The 18,330-nt window shown below is 42.1% G+C and overlaps 1 protein-coding gene across 6 annotated transcripts in view; it reads left to right on the top strand.

Annotated features, from left to right (window-relative positions):
- The first annotated feature begins 2,832 nt into the window (after positions 1-2,832).
- The window catches only part of LOC108942090 (zinc finger and BTB domain-containing protein 20-like), a 104,079-nt gene continuing 88,581 nt past the window's right edge, over positions 2,833-18,330 (top strand). For 3 of the 6 annotated variants that reach the window (XM_018765170.2, XM_018765167.2, XM_018765168.2), the window contains exon 1: positions 4,826-5,283. The gene's annotated coding sequence lies outside the window, so the exon portion shown is untranslated. Of the gene's footprint in view, positions 2,896-3,105; positions 3,344-4,825; positions 5,284-18,330 lie in introns of those variants that run through there. The other 3 variants (XM_029255412.1, XM_029255411.1, XM_029255410.1) reach the window with 3 other exon arrangements.

The following is an 18,330-nucleotide window of genomic DNA, read 5'->3' as shown; positions in this document are numbered from 1 at the left end:
GGTTTTTAAGATGACACAGCCTGGAGGTGAATGGTCCAAAATGGAGGAACTGAAGACAACACTTACGATGATGGACAGGGACAACCAACGGTACACAACAGACCTGTACAGGAAACAAAAAAAAACATACAGACACAGGAAGGAATAACAAAACACACCAATATCTTGTACAGGTATGTAACACAAGGACACAGCTAATATTCAATACTTCAGAAACTTCACCCTCTGTTTTAACATGAAACTGTACATTTTAGAACTGCCCCACAGATCCAGGTATCTATAGTCATTTGCATTACATTTTAACTTCATGTTGCTTTGGTTTTAATAAAAAGTTCTTTTATCTCTCCAGTGGCCAACAGATCACATGATGGTCAAGGGCTCAATCTCCACTGTTGCACTCACATATAACCAGGGCAACAGGAAACTCAGTACAGAGGTACTCCTTTAGAAGGAAAGCTATTTCATGACAATTTTCTGTTGTGGTAGGAATCTAAGGATTTTCACCCATCAGTGACTGATTAGTGGGAGAAGGTTAAAGTGAAAACCAAGAGCTTTGTCATTTAGTTTTGTATCCAACTTGGTTTAACATAACTAAAGTTGTAAGTCCCCTTTGGACAAACATGCCAGCTAAATTCTAATTAATAGTCATTGTACCTGGCATTCAAGAAAAGCATCTTCAAAATGAATGAGCGTAAATGTAAAAGGCACTAGTGCTAGGCAACCCCTTTGGACGATGGGATTAACATAGATAGGCAGTGAACCTGACTGTTTCGAAACTGTATAATCAGTCAGCAGGAATAAAACAGTAGGGAAGGCACCCGTTTCTCAGTTTGCCTGTCTGAGGAGAAGGTATCTGCCCAAAGTCTTGTCCCTCTTTCAGTGGGATCTGGCTCCACTATTACCTCCTGGTTACCCTGCATGTCCAGTTCACCAAGACTCTCCTGAGCTGAGTTAACCCCAGGGTAGCTCTCGAGTGAGGGAATAAACTCAACACAATTCAACTCACTTTGCCTGTCCTAAGCCCCAGAGCACCCCCTTGGGGTTGGCAGACTACCCTGCTAGTAACTTGAACTCATTCTTTACCACCACTGAGCAAGGTGAAGAGGGATATAAACCCATGCAGGCATGGTGGACTATCCATCATGTATACTTCTGCCCCTTACCAGCTCACATTTAATAATGCTTGTAATATATCTGGCATGAATTCCCAGTGTTAAAGATGCAGGGAAATAACATAGCAGAACATACAAAGTACATTTTACAGTGTACCTGTAACCTCATATTAATGTAAATTTAAGTGTGTCTATATACATGTATTTTCATGCCAAAAATTACTTTGCCTTATGTAGGTGTCTATGTTTTGTTAAATTTATAAATTCATCAGCGTCATCACCTAATTCCAGCTGATTACCAAGTTCATCTTTTTATTTTCTGTTTGCTGACTATATTACTAAAGATTTCGATGTAAATTTGAACATCGTTGATGGTACTCCCTGCTTTGGATAACACTAAACATATCCCATGCATATGATATGCAAAAAATCAAGTTCTTCAAGAGTTCATGTGTGGACTCATATATCCACCCCAAGTAAATGAATATGGTACAGTGTAACTGATCAGTGATACTGATCATCTGCAAACTTTAATTTTTCCTAGCGTTTTTTTAATAGTTATAATTCCTTCATTAAAGTAACTGGACTAAGCTGTACAACATTTTATGAGGAGAATGTCTATGCCATGAGACATCTACCATGGTCTTTCAAAATTTCATGGTACAAGTAATAAGTAAGGATCTATGGATGTAGTCCATTTGCCATACGTAGCAAAGATTTATGCTGTCTACATGAAATTGACTGTGCTACAAAAAACATTTTTAAAAATTGAAGCATGGCACAAAATGGCTACCGCAAGAAAATAAACATAATATAATGGGCACTATATATATCGAATATCAAAAACTTTATACACAGATTCTAATTAATCAGACATTCATTGAATTGATCATTGCCAGAACATAGTGTAATGCAGATCCCTGGCAATCTGAAGGTGAATGGTTCAAATGTTATTCCAGATGCAGTCAACTTATTCAAAGTATTCACCCTGAATTGTGGCATTAAGAATACATTAAGAATGCTGTATAAACTGAAAATCACTGTGCATCTGCATACCGACCTAACACTAAAACTTGCCTTGGACAAAGGTATCGACTAAAAAAAGACTGGGATCTTCATTGAGCACTAAACAAAAATTGGTCACAGCATGACACATCAGCACAGGAATTCAAAATGAGTATAATCTAATCTGTGCTACATGTGTCACAAACAGCAGTTAGTCTCTGGATCACATATGATCATTAACCACATCAGTGGTTGCCCCTGAATCAAAAGTTACAAGGTTAACCCAGTTAGACTCTGGATAGCATGTGGTTCCACTGCAGGGTAGCCACACACATTCATTTTCACACTAAAGGCAATTTAGAATCACCAATCTATCTGAGATACATATTTGAGTTGTGGAGAAATCCCACAAAAACATGGGGAGAACATGCAAACTCTGCATGGAATGAGCTAGATTTGCACCCACATCCAAACCCACAGCCCCAGAAAACACACACACACACACACACACATACATACACATTGACTGAAATCACTTGTCCTGAGCAGGGTCATTGCGAGCCGGAGCCTAACCCGGCAACACAGGGCGCAAGCCTGGAGGGGGAGGGGACACACCCAGAACGGGACCAATCTGCTGCAAGGCACCCCCAAGGAAGACTCAAACTCCAGACTCACCACAGAGCAAGCCAGCCCAGGAAAAGTGAGGCACAAATATTACACCCCAAAGCACTATGCTACCTGATGAAAAGGGGATATCAATAGGGTGAAAGGGAATGAGGTGGGTTTCTTTGGTGGATTGTGGGATTTGTCGGGGGATGGAAAGGCCAGTGGTTATGACAGGAGATATTAATATATCCCTAGATAAGGTAGGTGAGGGGAAACAGGCGATTGACTGAGGAGGGTTTGCAAAGATTATGGTCTGATAGATGTGGGCAGGAAGTGGTTTGGATCAGCAGTGGGTGTTACGTGGTGAAAGTGAGGGCATTCAGTTATATATGGATTATGTGGTTGTCTCTCAGGAAGTGATGGTTCATAGGTGTGTAAAAGGATGATATAGAGGGAAGGGCTACTTGAAGCTTAGTAGGTAGATAGTGCTTTGGAAAGGAGTGGAGAGGAAGATGGGTTCTTTAAAGGAATGTGTAGGAAGCAGGGACGAATAGGTATATAGGGTCCACATTTGGATGGCAAGGTAGTGGAGCATGTGACCGGAATTTTCACTACAGGAGGTAAGGCAGAGAACAGGATATGTGCTGAAATGCAATGGATTCTGTGCAGTTTTATGAGCATATCTGAGAGGTGATGGGACAGGAACTGTTCAGCCAGATCTTGGTAGTGGGGCACTCAGCTTACTCACTGCAAATAGGAATGCTCTAGCTTCTCCATAAAAATTGGCCCCTGAGATGATAATGATTTACTGATATTGTTGTAATTTGTTTTGTTAAATGTAAAAGTAAAATGTTAGCCGTATACCTCTTTGAGGTTATGGGAACCTTAGTGCTTTCAGATCAGACATGGGTTTTCATTCTGTAAACGGATGTTTTCAGTGATGTGATCATTAATTATCAAGTTTCTCTCTTCTCTAAAAAGGAAGGGAGGAGATATTGTCATGTCAACAAGGTACATGACTACTGTTTTGGGGCCATGACTACACAATTATAACAGGTGAAATTAGTAAATGAGGGGTCATGGGCTTATGCTGTAAGAGGCCAACCTCCAACTATAACTGTGAAGAAGACTGGAAGATTATCATGGCTTCAAAGCCATGGTAGTCAATTAGTCAACTGTCAGGGGGCATGAAAATAACAAATTCAGTCCTGATAACGCCAAAGAATTGCCTAATAAACTAAAGAAGGGATAATAAATTGAACTCCTCAGGAAGAATTCTCCCAACCTGAATAGGTGTATTTTGACTTTGTGTTAATAGAGAGGGGAATCATTTTCTACATTTACGAATGGCCATTAACAGAGTAGTCTGACTACTCTGAACAACGGACATGGACCCCTCCCCCACTGACGGGTAGTTCGCGTCTGTCATCTCTGGTTGCCCTGGAGACATCCTAAGAGTTTCCCTGGAGACGTATCCCGTGCGCGTCTGACGTCACTAGTTGCTTGGTATAAAAGAGATTGCCTTACAAATTCTAAATCAGAGGGGCGAAATGATGTTAATTTTAATTTCAAATATAATTCGACACAAAACCTAAAGACTATCTGGTACACCCACGCGCGCTCAATTAACAAATTTGCAACACGAGGAAAGCATGAAATAACGCCAATATATATAATTTCGTTTATTAAGATAATCATTTTTATCATTTCGAATATTATTTATCCTCTATAGTCTATGCATATATCCTCTATGCTCGCTCTACGTGTTACTGTCCTGCAGGCTGCAGACCAGTCATGCCACTCACTGCAATCGTGTACTTCGTTTAGATTGGGTATACATATCATATGTGTTACGAATTGATTATTCAGACTCCCAAACCTGGACTCTTTACGGTAGATTAAATGGACACGTTACATTATTCACAGCCGTATTGCTCTACCGTCCGCACTGATTGATTATAGGCGGCGCGCTGCCGGCCAAACCAGCGCGCGTAGCGCTCGTCAGTCCATAATGTGACCAGTAAACGTCATTTCCGCCTGTACCCAAGAAACGGGCGCAGCAATTGCGCAGCACCTGCGTTGACGAACACAAAGTTGGAAAGGAAGCTAGTCACACAAGGAAGTGGTTGTAGTCAGAGGTTGAAAACATGATCTCTTAAGCCCTTTTAGCTCAGCTTTAAACTCTAAGTATCTGTGTAGTGTACTTAGTCTCACGAACTATACTTTTCACACGCAACAAGAGACTTGATGCTTTGCGAAGCATTACAAATGAAATACATTCTGTATTTACATTTCAGGTAGCTATGCAGACAACATAACAACATGGAATAATGGCCTGACAAATCTGGACACAATGTGAGCTGCAAAGCTAGACGCCAATTGTATTGGACGACAATGATGTCAGTCAACATGAAGCGCTGCATTAGTGAAACCAAAAGTAAACAAATCACATAGTTCCGGCGCGGCTTGGCTTGACTTGACTTGTTTTTTAACCAACCAATGGATTAAAATCTGCACTGTGGGAGAACACCAGAGTTATGTAAAAGGTAATAATAATTAGGTAAGTTTTTAGTTTAATTTTCATTTTCAATTTTATTTGTAGAAGTGCTTCATTTAAATTTTAAATGCTACTCATGTTTTCAAAAATCACACTTGCTGCTCTTTACTTTATGCTTTAATTTAATTTTAGACAAATTATGACTTTTTTGCTTTTTGCAAATATCTTTATTTTATTTAGAATTATTTTCTATGCTTATTTTTAATTATCTTTGTAAAGATGTACTATATCCTGAGAATATATTACACAGGTATATCTCAGATGTTTTCCAATAGTTTTGACATTGCAGGTTGTCCTGAACAAATGCATAATAATAATAATAATAATAAATTGCTGCAAAACAGACAACAATATAGCTGGGTAGTAGTGTAACAAAGTTATAATTTTCCTTTTAAGTTCTAGAAGTAATATTTATGATCTCGTAAGCTCAAACATCAATCTGTTTTACAAAAATGCTGACAACACAAGGGGCCATCGGCTAATTAAGCTTTTCAGTTTTTTACTCTCTTTTCCTCCTCTGTCCCTGAAAGAAACAGTAACTGAAACATATGGAATATAATTGATTGTATAGCATTAGCTCTTTATTATTTACAGTTGAAATTTGTGCTTCTAGAAATAGATTGCAACCTTGTCATGGTGGAGGGACTTGAGTGCACCAGGAATCCTGAAATCCTGAGAGCTATGTTTTCTGGTGCCTTTTGCTTTGTTTTGGCCAATCTTTGGCAAATTGATTGAAGGTGAGGCACAGCACAAACAGCAACTAAAGTAATAGACTGAGATGGAAATTCAAAACAGAAATAAAGAGTTGTAGCATATATTTGGGTTACCAGAATTAACCCTTGGAGTCAGATCTGGAGTTGGTGTTCATCAATGAGTGGCCTGGCTGTTGTATGACCTTTGTAAACCAGTCTAATCTTAGACCAAAAAGGCCATATATATAGAGCTGGGTGCGGTACTTCTTGGACAGCAGGCAGAATCAGAAAAAGTTTATGAAGCCTAGACCAATTAAGCAGAGGGCTCTTGGGACATTAAAAGCCAGCTTGCTGGTTGGAAAGGAGCTGAAGCTTGTGTGGGAGATAGAAGAGTACAGGTTAGTTATATTAGCTCAAAACACTACATACAGTATTGTTTGTGGTAGTAGACTTCTTGGTTGGGAGTTTCTATCCTCTGGTGTTGACCTATGTGAGAACCCCCAGATTGATTTTAGGATATTCACTAGCCCACTGCTGCATGCTATACAGTTGGAGTTTGCCTTAATGGACCAGAAAGTTGCCTTGTTGCATATGTGCTTATGCACCTAACAGCTATGCAGTTTATCATTGTTTCCTGGAGGTGGTGGAAGCAGAGCTAGAGAGGGGATCACCTAGAGGCCCTGGAGTCATACTAGTAGACTTCAGTGCTCACATGGGTACCAATCTGGAAGCCTGAAGAGGGGTAATCAGGAGCAATAGTTTGCCTGATTTGAACCCAAGCAGTGAATTGTTAATGGCTTATCTGTCAGTCACAGATATTTAAAGCTTGAGTGCACCAGTGTACCTTGGGTCAAAGATATACTTTGTAGTTCTGTTGTTTGATCAAAGGCTATGTGTTCTGGACACTTGTATGAAGGGCAGTTCTGAACTGTCAGTCACCATCATGGAAAAAATGGGTGAGTTTCAAAATTATAAGAAATAGCTTTGACCTCCCTAATGCAGACTTCTGTGAATATCTGCAACTGTAACACATTATTGCAGCCCTAGAAAAGGAGGATTGGTTATGGAAAGAATTTACTACAGCCAAGAAACAGCTCATCACACCAAACGACTCTGGGGGCATGATCTCTGCATTATATACTGTTTTATCAAGTCTTGGCACTGACTCCTAGAATGAAGAAGACATGAGAACAGTACCATAGCTTCTTTTAGCAATTATTAATGGTGATCTATATATGCTAAAAGGGGCGTGGTGGCACGGTGGTGCAACGGGCTTGGACGGGTCCTCCTCTCCGGTGCGTCTGGGGTTCGAGTCCTGCTTGGGGTGCCCTGCAACAGACTGGCGTCCCACCCTGGGTGTGTCCCCCTCCCCTTCCAGCTCCACGGCCTGTGCTGCCAGGCTAGGCTGCAGCTCGCCACAACCCCCGTTCAGGACGAGCGGCTTCAGCCAGTGTGTGTGTGTGTGTGTGTGCGCGCACCTCACTGTTCATCCACGTACCCAATTTCAGGTGTACTCACAGAGTCTACCTCACTCTGTTGCGTCTTCACAGGTTGTACCCAGGGACAGCTCTATTTTAAGTGTAAAGCCTCTCCAGGCGCTTTGATACATTTATATATATATTTGATACCAGTTTACTGGAGTAGGGTTCATGCAGCCATTCAAAGAACCTTTAACAAAAAGTTTAATTTGTTTCCATCCATTTCTTGTTAAATCTCAACCCAAATTCTTCTTCTCAAGATGTTACAGTACATAGGCTATAACTACTCCCACATAATCCTGGCAAGGAAATGTATTTTAATGTTATGGTCCAATCCATACGTTCCCTTTGTAAGTATGTGGATGACTGAAGTGTTAAAATTTCTTAAACTGGAAAAACTGATAATTGATTTGCTTGACAGCTTAAAGAAATTCTGGAATATTTACATACCCTTCTTGAAGTTATCAGAATGTGCTACCTGATCACATGTGATATATTGCAACCTTTTGACCTGGAGCCCTAAATGTGGACATATTTACAATATCTTGGTGTACTGCCTCTACCTGTATGTTGTTTTGACCCCTGTTCATAAATTTATTAAAGTGTGAAGGTTAATTTTTCCATATGTTAAAATACCCCATAGTTATAAAAGAAATCTTTAGAAATAACCCATTGACCTGTCTTCCTCAGATTTCTGGCCCACACAAAACATCACCCCTAAAAATACACCCACATCCATAACACACTCCACCAGCTATTCCTTTCCCCACACCCTTCGCCTCTCTGGCAGTCCGGGCTTGCTTATCTCTTCCCGGTGGGAATATTTGGTTCTCCCTTTTTGTTAACTTTTTTCATTTGACTTCCTCTGTGTCTCTTTTACTGCATTCTCTCCAAGAGGGCAATGCTCCACTGATTTTTCTGGACATTCAAGCAAATAACCTTTTGTCACTTCCACAGTCCGTTGACCTCTCTGTGTCCAAGTGTCAGTGCCACTGACAAGGCCAGCAACTATCTCACCCTTATCCTTTTTGGGTTTCCAAACTGTGAAAACTTCAGTTTTCCACTCCTCTTGTTACTCTGCTTCATGTTCCTCATCATTTCTTCATACCTGTCCATTTTTATGTAACCACTCCTACCCAACCTTCCTGTTGTGCACCATCTGTCAAGTTGCACCATTACTTAAAATCCCTAACACTTTCTTCCCTCTTCCCTGTCCTCATAACTTCTCTCCCATCTACTGCAAGATTTTTAGATTTGTCAACAGAAGATTCCACCACTTTCTACCTTACCCTTCTCTATACCCTCAGTCCTGTAAAGTTTCAGATCAGCATGTTTCAGCTCATGGTTATTGAAGTGCTTTGTGGTTATAGAATCAAGCTCTGTGCTGCTGACCAGAAATGGCAGCAATCTTAAAGGTCTTAACAGTTTATAAAGAGCTTATTATGTTCCACCCACAGCAAAACCCAATTTCTTCCATAAGCCTGTGTAACCTCCTCTTTTGTTTCCATCTCTTATCTTTTAGTCCAGTTCACCACAACTCATTGCTTTTATTTCTTTCGTCTTTCTCCCCATTCTCCTCTATTTCACCATGCCATCAAGGCTGCTCTTCTTGCAGTGTTAAAAGCTCTCCAGTTAGAGCTGCAACCTTTTCAGCAGTGCTGGTTGTATTTGATCTCTGGGGTATTTAACACTGTTATCCACCGAATCTCCCTTTACATTTAGCAGATGCTTTTCTCCAAAGCAACATACACACGCACACATTCTCTACAACCACTTCTTCCAAGCAGGGTCGCAGCAAGCCGGAGCCTAAGCCGCATAAAAGTTTATCCTGGGATGATCTTACAGTTATAGTGTATGAACAATTACACACTACATGAACTTAAAAGATTATGGGTGAAGTGAGTCTGGAAGAGTTGAGTTTTAAGACCTGTTTTAAATGTGGACAGAGATTCAGCGGTTCCAAGTGGGAGGGAGAGGTCATTCCACCACAACAGAGCCAGAACCAAGAACGCCTGTACTTTTCCTTTCATGTGTGGGACCACCAAGCAGGCAGATGGTGGAAAAGCATAAGAGTCTGGTTGTAGTGTAGCGAATGATCAAGTCTTGTACATAGCTGGGAGTAGTTCTATTGATGCATTTGTAGGCCATAACCAAGGTCTTAAATTTGATCTGGGCAGCTATAGGAAGCCAGTGCAGAGAAACAAGTAGAGGAGATACATGGGAACGCTTCGGCAAGTTAAACACATCTTGGGCAGCAGCATTCTGTATCAGCTGTAGAGGTGAGATGGCAGTAGCAGGAAGGCCAGATAGGAGACAGTTGCAGTAGTCCAGGTGGGATATCACCATGGTCTGGACAAGTAGATACACAGAGTCTGTTGTGAGGTAAGGCTGAAAGGAATTAGCCTGGTTTAAATAGCAACTGGTGACCCGGATGCTGTGGATGTTATGTAGGATGTGTCTGCAGGTCCAAGTAAAATGAGTGAGTTGTCCAGTTTGATTGAGAGATCGAGACAGAAAGACAGGCCAGCTGGAAGGTGTAGGATTTCTGTTTTGGAGAGGTTGAGTTGTAGGTGGTGATCAGACATCCAGACAGAGATGTCCGACAAGCAGGCAGCGATATGTGCGGAAATGTCTGACGCTTCAGGTGGAAAGGAGAGGAAGAGTTGGGTATCATCAGCGTAGCAGTGGTATTTGAATCCGTGGGAGGTGATAACAGGGGCAAGGGAGGAGGTGTAGATCGAGAAGAGCAGAGGACCCAGTACCGAGACCTGTAGGATACCAGTTGAGAGAGGCACAGGAAAAGAATGAGAGCTCCGCCAGACCACTTGATAGGATCTGTCGGATAGGTAGGACTCAAACCATCTTAGTGCCGCTCCTTTGATCCCAAGTTGACTAAGAGAGGAAAATAGAATCCAGTGGTTGACGGTGTCAAATGCTGCAGACAGATCAAGGAAGATGTGGACCGAAGAGAGAGAGGTGGCTTTAGCAGATTGGAGAGCATCATACACTGCCAGAAGCGCCATCTCAGTGGAGTGACCAACTTTGAAACCAGACCGATATCCATTGAGGAGATGGTTCTGGTTGAGAAAATCAGATAGTTGATCACAGGCTGCCCACTCTAGAGTTTTAGAGAGGAAGGAGAGGAGGGAGACCGGTCTGTAGTTTTGGATCGAATTGGGATCCAGGGAGGGTTTCTTTAACAGAGATGAAATGAGAGTAGTTATGAAAGCAGCTGAGAAACAGCCAGAGGAGAGCGAGGAGTTTATAATCTTAAAGATGAAGGTGGAGAGTTGCGAGGAAATGTTCCTTGGGAGTGACAATGGGATCGGATCAAGCGAGCAGGTGGTGGTTCTGTGCGATATCAGGAGGTCGGAGATTTCAGATTCGGAGAGCGGCTTGAATTTGGAGAGCGGCTTGAATTTGGAGAGCATAGCTTCGCAGGGAGGTCCAGTGTGAACCGGGCAGGGTGATGCTGAGAACTTGTCAGGGATTGCTTTGACTTTGTCTCTAAAAAACAAAGCAAAATCATCAGCAATGAGAGAAAAAGGAGGAGGAGGCAGTGGGGGACACAGAAGGGATGAGAAGGTGGCAAAGAGTCTGTGTGGTTTTTAGTTGCAGGCTGTATTTTGTTGTGGTAGAAGGAAATTTTAGCTGAAGAGACAGCAGAGTGAAAAGTAGCTAAGAGTAATTGGTAGGCATCCATGTCCAAGCGAGTTTGGATTTTCACCATCTTCGCTCTGCAGCCCGGAGTTTAGTCCTGTTAGCATGTAACATATCGGTCAGCCATGGAGTGACACTGGGGCGTGCTGGTCTGGAAGACAGTGGACAGAGAGAGTCAAGGGTGGAAGATATGGCAGAGAGGAAAACGTTAGTGACATCGTCTGTTGATAGATCCAAGAATTGTGCAGCAGAAGGGAGAGCGGACAGTGCAGTAGAGGCAAAGCAGGAAGGTGAAAGAGATTTTAAGTTGCGGCGGAAGGTGACAATGGGTGCAGAAAGAGTCAAGGAATTAGTGGTGAGGCAAGGTTGAAAGGAAATGAAGAAGTGATGAGAGACATGCAGCGGAGTGACAGAGGACAGGACAGCCACCATTGCGGGAAAATGCAAGGTAAGATAACTGCCTGCTTTGTGACTAGCAGGGGATTGGGACAGGAAAAGATTAAAGAACTGCAGGAGCAACAGAAGGCCGCTTGCATGAATGTTGTCGACATGCAGGTCGAAGTCACCCAGGAGAATTAACGGAGCATTGTCCCCAGGGAGAGAGCTCAACGAGATGTCAAGGTCATCCAAGAATAAGCCGAGAGGACCAGGAAAGCGATAAAGAACAACCACACCAAGAGTGATTAGGGCAGTGATAGAGACAGCATGCCATTCAAAGGAGGACAGATCATGCAGGTGAAGAGGGAGAATAGAATATTTCCACTGAGGAGAGATGAGCAAGCTTGTGCCTCCACCTCTGCTGGAGGGACGAGGGGTGTGAGAGAAGGAGTAGTTAGTGGAGAGAGCTGCGGGTGTGGCTGTGTTGTCTGGGGTGATCCAGGTTTCAGTTAGGGCCAGGAGGTCCAGTGAGAGATGGGAGGCATAGGCTGGTATGAAGTCAGCCTTTCTCACAGCAGACTGGCAGTTCTAGAGTCCCATGAAGCAGGATGGAGGGTTTGACAGATGAGGACAAATCAGGTTGCTGTAGTAATGAGAGCATCCAGGTGTTCGGTGGTGGCAGCATTGCACAGCTCGGTTGCTGCAGGTGATTTTGATGGTGGACATGTTTGACTCATGATCCCTCGTGGAACACGGCTCCCTTCCTCGGTGGATTACCACAGGTAGGCACCCCAAGTCTTAGCACCAAGAGGCTGCCACTACCGGTATGGGTCACCAGTCGCTATTTAAACCAGGCTAATTCCTTTCAACTGAGATTTCTAATCAAAATCAAAACTACACCAACAATGGCAGCCAAAACAAACATACCCATTAATCGATCGACAGAGTCATGCCCACTCCACACTACAGGACACAGAATTGTTCAGGTGAACATGTGCCCTAACAAACCACTGAACACAATTTAACAAACAAATTAATAAAAATACCACCCACAACAACTACACAGACACACAACCAATTGTGTTGATCCAGTCACGGCGGCAACCCAACAACCTTGCATAGTATTATCCACAACATCTTATTCATCTCATACCAATGGTTAAATCAGTTTTAATTTGTTAATTAAAACCCCTATAGCAAATGGGAACAAGAGAATGTTTATCCTGCTTGGAATAACGTCACCAGGACCTACCCCTGGCACCAGGTCTGGGGGTAGTGTTCCTAGGCAAGTGCCTGGTGGCCAGGCAGCCCACGTAACCTGGCCGGGCTCAGCCCGAAAAGGCAACGTGGGGCGCCATGTGGGCCCACCACCTGCAAGGTCCAACATGGGGGTCAGGTGCGATGCCTATCAGGAAGCAGGAGGGAGCAGGGTGGTCCGTGGCTACACAGCCCCTCGCAGCAGACCCTAGCTCTTGGCGCATGGAATGTAACCTCTGTGGGGGGAAGGAGCCGGAATTGATGCAGGAGGTTGAGGGATACCAACTAGGTATAGTTGGGCTCACCTCCACTCACAGTGTTGGCTCTGGAACCAAACTCCTCGATAGGGGGTGGTCTCTATCCTAGTCAGGAGTTGCATAGAGTGAGAGGCATCGGGCAGGTGTGGGGATACTCACAAGCTCCTGGCTGGCTGCCAAACAGTTGGAGTTTGTCCCAGTGGACAACAGGGTCACCTCAATGCGACTTAAGGTCGCAGAGAGGAAAACTTTGAGTGTTGTGTGTGCTTACACACCAAACAGCAGTTCAGAGTATTCAGGCTTCTTGGAGAGAGTTGGTGGGGTTCTGGACAGGGCCTCACCTACAGACTTCATAGTCCTGCTCGGGTGGGGGACTTCAACACTTATGTTGGCAATGACTAGGAAATCTGGAGTGGGGTGATTGGGAAGAATGGCTTTTCCGAGCTAAACTCAAATGATGAAATGTTATTGGACTTCTGTGCTAGCCATGGTTTGTCCATAACAGACACCATGTTCAAACACAAGGATGCTCATAAATGTACTTGGTACAGGAGCTCCTTGGGCCAAAGGTCAATGATCGACTTTGTAGTCATTTTACCTGACCTGAGACCACATGTTTTGGAAACTTGGGTGAAGAGAAGTGTTGAGCTGTCAACTGATCATCATATGGTGGTGAGCTGGATCAGATGGCAGTGAGAGTGTGCTGGGAATGACTGTCAGAGGACACTGTCCAGAATGATTTTTAACTTCCACCTCTGTGTGGTTCTGGCATCTGATAAGGATGCCCCCTGGGCGCCTCCATTTGGAGGTATACCAGACATGGCCAACGAGGCTCTGAGGTTGGCCCAGGACCCGCTGGAGAGATTATATCTTCCAGTTGGCCTGGGAGCAGCTGGGGATTCCCCGGGTTGAGCTGGAGGAAGTTGTGAGGGACAAGGACGTCTGGGCTTCTCAACGCTCCCTGTTGCCACCATGACCCTAAGGGTACAGAGAAAAGCGTCAGCTAAATTAATAAATGTAAAGGCAAGAAAATGGATGAATGGAATCTATTAATTACATGTATGGTACAGGACATAGTCCAGTTACTATTTTATAACATCAGTGAGAGCCATTATACATTATTTCAGTCTTTACTAGTAACCAAGATTTAGATATAAAAAAATCATACAGTACCTGGACGGTTACTCTAAAGTTATCAGCTTGAATTTATTGCTGGAAGTGTACGCTAAATGAGTTTCTCAGCAGCTAAAGTGAAAGAATGTGATGAAGGAGAAATTACACATAGGCACATATAAGAATGCCACATTTGCTGGGGCTCTGTATACACAAAAGCAATATACAAATTACACTTAAATAGTGGAGTCTTCCCTCATTGAATGCTTTTTTGTTTTTTTGATATTTTGCCTAGCGCATTTTGTTATCCATGTTCCTTTTTACCAAGAAATTTTTATTTCAACTCCTCAGCAGCGTGCTATGAATAGGGTGTATCTGGGATAAAAATCTGTTTCAGAGTGGTATGAACTACCTCATGCTTCCCCAGACATTGTGTGTGCTGCTGTTGTGACTGCTTTCATGCTTGCTCTTGTATTTCAGATTTGTGATGTATTGCTCCCATTTTATACTGTATTTTGTTCTTGTCATTATTTTTACTTGTTTTAGAATGACAATGGGACAAAGGAAGAAAACCAAAGGGAAAAAATGTTTTTAAAAAAAAAAAGTTGAAAAGGACCGTAGTAAATCATAAAAAGAAAGGTTTAAGTTTAATCTGTTCTGCAATAGGTCTTGCTAGTACTGCATCTGTACTCCAATGGGTCTTGCTAGTGATAAAGTTCGTACAATATTTTGTAGCAAGATAGGAAAATATCATGTGATTTAGACAGTGCAAATTTGCCTGAAATTGTCTTTTAAGTAGTTTAGTAGTGTATTGGATGAATATAAATAGGGCAGTTTGGGTAGCTGGGAACACGGTAATACAACAGTAAATATTTATTCATTTTGCTGTTTTTAGGGGGAAAGAGGGTCTTAGGTGAGGGAAGTCTGTATAGGCAGATGGAAAGAATCATTCTGAGTCATTGAATAGGCAGAATTTTCTATTTACTTGTTTATCATTGTCTTCTTCCCCACGTGCCTTTGGTTTGCAGTCTGTGCAAGAAAGTCGATATAACTCAAACAAAGAACCCAAGATGGGAGAACGTATCTTACTTTATTTTGCCCCAGCTGGAGGGAGAGTAACCTGTCCATGAGTCTAGGGAGTTTCTCTGAGCATCCAATACACACATACATTTCTCATTGGCCTATTTTCTGCGTGATCAATGCATGCTCACCTCGTGTGTGCTTCTAATTTGCTACTGACTTATCTACTACATTTCCGATAAGCTACAGTAAGGTTATGTGCATCATATAGCGAGGACCCTTCATCCCTTCAGCTTATCCCTCAACCTGCATTGTTTATTTTCTTGTTTTCCAGTACCAGCCAGTGTCAGTTTCGGTATATCCTGCTTCTCGCACAGTGTGCTTTTTGTAGCAGGAAAAAAAAAATCCTTTTTGAGGTTTTTGGCATCAATATGACTTTTTATTTGATTAGATTTGTGAAGAAAAGAAAATACGTACTTTAACGTAGCACTTGTCACCCTGTTCTCTTTGCCATAGAATTTTTCACATTTAATTCTTTTAATTTTCTCTTTTTGAAAGTAATCAAATTTTTTTTTTACCGCAAACTGTGACGTCTTCTGTTGTTTTCATTCACAATCATGAGGCATCAGTTCTAGTTGCTTTTAAACCATTAACCAAACAATTAACTACACCATTAAAAGTGTTTTACTGTCAAGTAACTTCTTTTGTTGATATCATTGACCATAGTTCAGTAGGAATGACATCTATCAGTAAATTGTTTTGTCCTGCAATTGACAACCTGGTTTATTCATGTCAAAGAAGCAAATCCTGAGGAACTATGTACCCCCTATGTTATCAGACTTGAATAGTAACTGTAAATGTTTGAAAAGACCTGCAAAAAGTTATGCAGATTAAAAAATTGCTTTTTAAATACACTAAGTAGTATTGACCTCAAATACACACACACACACACACACACACACACACACACACACACATTTTCTGAACCGCTTGTCCCATACGGGGTCGCGGGGAACCGGAGCCTACCCGGCAACACAGGGCGTAAGGCCAGAGGGGGAGGGGACACACCCAGGACGGGATGCCAGTCCGCCGCAAGGCACCCCAAGTGGGACTCGAACCCCAGACCCACTGGAGAGCAGAACCCGGTCCAACCCACTGCACCACCACCCCCCCCGGCCTCAAATATTTTAGTTTATTTATGACTTTTGTGAATCAGCATTTAATTGTGAAACAGATAAAGTTAGGAAATACTTGTTAATTTATATGTTTATTAATATGCTAATATAGCATACACATTAAGTGGGGTGGTCAATAGCAGCCTTTTTTTGAGGTTATCTTTATTTCATTTAGTTGAATTATATATTTCTCTACTGAAAAGGCTGCACCTGCCCACGTTATGACAAATTTTCACGTATGACCTCTGAGTACGTTTTGTGTGACCCCATTTGTAGTTTATTTTAATTTTAAATGTAATTTCTGAATATTGGAAATATTTTTTTCTAATTTTATAGTAAAGCTGTCTACATTGTCCCACACTTTTGTCCTGTTCCTTCTAATAGTCCAGTACTACCTCCCGTTGGATCCAGCAGTCTGGTTATGTGTCGGTTATGGTTATCTAACTTGAATGATACACACGTGCTGTTATCCTTCTCTGCCAAAGGATGTCAGCAATGCCCTCTGAGAGCTCAGATGAGGTCTGAGCTATTTCATGTTGTGAGACTCCTTATTGTTTGGGAAGAGTGATAAAAAAATACCTTAATGTAGGAAATGGAATGGACATTTTTATTCATATAAGACATGACAGCTCCATTTTATTTAGCTTTAAGCATTCAAGCTCAAAGAGTTTGTATATTTATTATTAAATATACCATTGGGACAGGTAAGGCCCCCCTGTGAGATGAGACCTTGGCCAAATTACCCGACTTGTAGGGCCTGATGGTGGCATCAGTGTATTTGAACGATACGTCCACTCTGAAAAACACTTTGCAGTATGTCGTTGCTCTTCTGCTGTTTCGCTAGATTGTTCACTGTTCATATATTAGGTAACATGCTCTGCATGCTTTCCAACCAGAATGTGAGTGTCAACATTAACAATGGAATGTTATTTATATAGCTCCATTAGACCACATTTGGGAAGCTGCAGTAAACTAGCTATATAACTTGCATTCTGGCTAGTGAATATCAAGTCTACTGTCTGACAAATCATCCAGACTGAGTAAAGAATACACATAGAATTGACAAACCCTGTACAGTCTTATCTTCATTTGAATTTTTATCATCTGAACTGGCTGGTTATTGGAATAGTGTTACTTTGTGTTTGGGATTTTTTTTTTATTATGGGAGAGGCAATAGTGGTAAAGGGTAATGACTTGTAACAGTTCTTGGTTCAAATCCTGTTCCTGCCACTGTGATTTTGAGTTTGATCAATGCAGTTGCCCTGAGCTATTCCAGTAGAATTACTTTTTTTTTTTTTTTTGCTGTTTTCATAAAACATTGGTCCCTCACAGAATCTGGGTCGGGCATTTGGTCGTAGTTTTGAACTTTGCTCAGTTTGTGTGAAGTGTGCCTGTTCTTCCCATCTTTGCATTGCTTTGATCTACATTCTCTGGTTTCCTACCACTGTCCAAAGATCTGTATTTCAGGTGATATGGACTCAATTAATAGCCCATAATGTGTGAATGTGTGAGTGTATGTGATTGCCCTGTGACGGACTGGTGTCCTGTCCAGGGTGTATCAGGGGGCACCAAGCCACTACAACCCTACAGTGGATGAGCAGCTATCAGTAGTAAGTTGACTAACACCTAGACCATAGTCTTTCATTAGTTTTGCATTTGTGCAATTAATCTAATTGACATTGACATATTTTCTTGGCACAACTACATTTATTCAAAAGATGTGTTGATGTATGTTTCCATGAGTTAAAACTATGTTAAAGCTACTAAGATTTCTAGAGATTCAGAAGATTAAAATCTTAATTTGAACCCACGAGTGTCACGGTGCTGCAGTGGGTAGAATTTGTGCTTCACAGTGCCTTGGTTGTTCAGGCATAAATTAGAATCTCTCTCAGTCTACTTGGAGTTAGCATTGTCTCCCTGTGTCTGTATGGGTTTTCTCCATATGCTCTGATTTCTTCACACTGTCCAAACACATGCACTTCAATGTACTTAGTGACACTAAATTGACCTTATTGTGTGT

The sequence above is a fragment of the Scleropages formosus genome, chromosome 10 (assembly GCF_900964775.1).
Source record: "Scleropages formosus chromosome 10, fSclFor1.1, whole genome shotgun sequence".
Classification (NCBI taxonomy): Eukaryota; Metazoa; Chordata; class Actinopteri; order Osteoglossiformes; family Osteoglossidae; genus Scleropages; species Scleropages formosus.
This window is presented reverse-complemented; position numbering and strand designations above follow the sequence as displayed.